General features: G+C 41.9%; 1 pseudogene; it reads left to right on the top strand.

Moving 5' to 3' along the window:
- The first annotated feature begins 321 nt into the window (after window positions 1–321).
- LOC113614918 (ubiquilin-1 pseudogene) lies at window positions 322–2268 on the top strand (annotated as a pseudogene).
- Window positions 2269–3276: the final 1008 nt, after the last annotated feature.

Genomic DNA, 3276 nt, shown 5'->3' with positions numbered 1-3276 from the left:
AGGAGGGAAATGGAGAAAAAGAATATTTGAAAAAATAATAGGGGCTTCCCTGGTGGCACAGTGGTTAAGAATCCACCTGCCAATGCAGGACATAGGTTTGAGCCCTGGTCCAGGAAGATCCCACATGCCGTGGAGCAACTAAGCCCATGCGCCACAACTACTGAGCCTACACTCTAGAGCCTGTGAGCCACAACTACTGAGCCCACGTGCTACAACTACTGAAGCCCATGCACTTAGACCCTGTGCTCCACAACAAGAGAAGCCACTGCAATGAGAAGCCCACGCACCGCAATGAAGAGTAGCCTCCACTCGCCGCAACTAGAGAAAGCCCACACAGAAACGAAGATCCAACACAGCCAAAAATAAATTAAATAAATAAGTTTTTTTAAAAATAGCTAAAACTTCACAAATTTAATCAAATACATGAATCCATACATCCAAGAACCTCAAGGAACTCCAATGAGTTAAACTCAGAGATCCACACCAAGACATTATAATCACATCACTAAAAGATAAAGACAAGAAGAAAATCTTGAAAGCAATAGGAGATAAATGACTCATCATATATAAGGGGTTCTCAATAAAAATTAACAGCCGATTTCTTATCAGATACAAAGGTGATTACATGTTTAAAGTGCTGAGGGCCTGCACTGGAACCCACATCGAGCTCTGTGCCCCCTAGCCTGCCAGGGCGTCCCTGCGCCCAGTTGTCACTGAGGCAGTGTGCCCCACATTCTTTGCTGCCCCGGCCGACCAGCTCAGGTGTTGCCTGGCTCCCCTTGGCTCGCCCACTCCCTCCTGCACACCTGAGGCACTGCTGTCCCATGGCCAAGAATGGTGAAAGTCTCAGCCCCCCAAGCTCCCAGGACAGTGCCACCACTGCCAAAGGTGCCGGCCCCCCTGCCACCGCTGCCTCCACAGAACCCAACATCACAAAAGTCACCCTGAAGACCCTGAAGAAGAAGGAGTACTTCACAGTGTCCAAGAATAGCTCCACCCCCACAGTTCAAGGAAGAAATCTCTAAATGTTTCAAATCACATACCAACCAACTTGTGTTGATATTTGCTGGAAACGTTTTAAAAGATCAAGATACTTTAAGTCAGCATGGAATTCACAATGGACTTATTGTTAACCTCGTCATCAAAACACAAAACAGACCTCAGGATCATTCAGTTCAGCAAAAACACACCAGTGGAAGCAGTGCTACCACATCATCGGCTCCTAATAGTAACTCCACATTTGGTTCTGCTGCTAGCAACCTTTTTGGTTTAGGTGGCCTTAGAGGACTTGCAGGTCTGAGTAGCTTGGGTTTGAATAGTACCAACTTCTTTGAACTACAAAGCCAGGTGCAGCAGCAACTTGTGTCCAGTCCTGAAATAATGGTCCAGATCATGGAGAATCCCTCTGTCCAGAGCATGCTTTCAAATCCTGACCTGATGAGGCAGTTAATTATGGCCAATCCACAAATGCAGCAGTTCATACAGAGAAATCCAGAAAGTAATTATATGTTGAATAATCCATATATTATGAGACAAACATTGGAACTTGCCAAGAATCCAGCAATGATGCAGGAAATAATGAGAAACCAGGACCGAGCCTTAACCAACCTAGGAAGCATCCCAGAGGATACTACAATGCTTTATGGTGCATGTACCCAGATATTCAGGAACTAATGCTGAGTGCTGCACAAGAACAGTTTGGTGGTAATCCATTTGCTTCCTTAGTGAGCAATATATCCTCAGGTGAAGGTAGTTAACCTTCCCGTACAGAATATAGAGATCGATTACCCAAAACGTGGGCTCCACAGGCTTCTCAGAATTCATCAGCTTCTGAGGGAGGCACTCAGAAGTGCCTGGGAGGCACTAGTGGTAGTGCTGTCAGTGGCACTGCTGGGCAGAGTTCTGTGCCAAATTTGGGGCCTGGAGTAAGAGCTAGTATGTTCAACACACCAGGAATGCAGAGCTTGTTGCAACAAATAACTGAAAACTCACAACTTATGCAAAATATGTTGTCTGCCCCCTACATGAGAAGCATGATGCAGTCACTAAGCCAGAACCCTGACCTTGCTGCACAGATGCAGACTGCTGATAAGTTATTGGCAATGTCAAACCCTAGAGCAACGCAGGCCTTGTTACAGATTCAGCAGGGTTTATGTCTCTAACAATAGGAAACATCAATGAAATTAAAAGCTGGTTCTTTGAAAAGATAAACAAAATTGATAAACCTTTAGCCAGACTCATCAAGAAAAAAAAAAGAGAGAGGGCTCAAATCAAAATTAGAAATGAAAAAGGAGAAATTACAACAGACACCACAGAAATACAAAGGATCATAAGAGACTACTATAAGCAACTATATGCCAATAAAATGGACAACCTAGAAGAAATGGACAAATTCTTAGAAAGGTACAATCTCCCAAGACTGAACCAGGAAGAAGTAGAAAATATGAACAGACCAATCACAAGTACTGAAATTGAAACTGATTTTAAAACTCCCAACAAACAAAAGTCCAGGACCAGATGGCTTCACAGGCAAATTCTATCAAATATTTTGAGAAGAGTTAACACCTATCTTCTGGAACTATTCCAAAAAAACTGCAGAGGAATACTCCCAAGCTCATTCTATGAGGTCGCCATCACCCTGATACCAAAACCAGACAAAGATACCACAGAAAAAGAAAATTACAGGCCAATATCACTAACGAACATAGACATAAAAATCCTCATCAAAATACTAGCAAACCGAATTCAACGATACATTAAAAGGATCAGACAACATGATCAAGTGGGATTTATCCCAGGGATGCAAGGATTTTTCAATATATGCAAATCAATCAGTGTGATACACCATATTAAAAAACCGAATACTAAAAACCATATATGATCATCTCAATAGATACAGAAAAAGATTTTGACAATATTCAACACCCATTTATGATAAAAACTCTGCAGAAAGTGGGCATAGAGAGAACACACCTCAACATAATAAAGGCCATATATGACAAAACTACAGCTAACATCATTCTCAATAGTGAAAAGCTGAAACCATTTCCACTAAGATGAGGAACAAGACAAGGATGTCCACTCTCACCACTTTTATTCAACGTAGTTTTGGAAGTTCTAGTGATGGCAATCAGAGAAGAAAAAGAAATAAAAGGAATTCAAATTGGAAAAGAAGAAGTAAAACTGTCACTGCTTGCAGATGACATGATACTATACATAGAAAATCCTAAAGATGCTATCAGAAAACTACAAGAGCTCATCAATGAATTTGGTAAA

The sequence above is a fragment of the Aethalodelphis obliquidens genome, unplaced genomic scaffold (assembly GCF_003676395.1).
Source record: "Aethalodelphis obliquidens isolate GAN/ISIS:26980383/991018 unplaced genomic scaffold, ASM367639v1 scaffold108, whole genome shotgun sequence".
In the NCBI taxonomy this organism is placed as follows: Eukaryota; Metazoa; Chordata; class Mammalia; order Artiodactyla; family Delphinidae; genus Aethalodelphis; species Aethalodelphis obliquidens.
The sequence above is the reverse complement of the archived record's forward strand: the minus strand, read 5'-3'. Positions and strand labels throughout refer to the sequence as shown.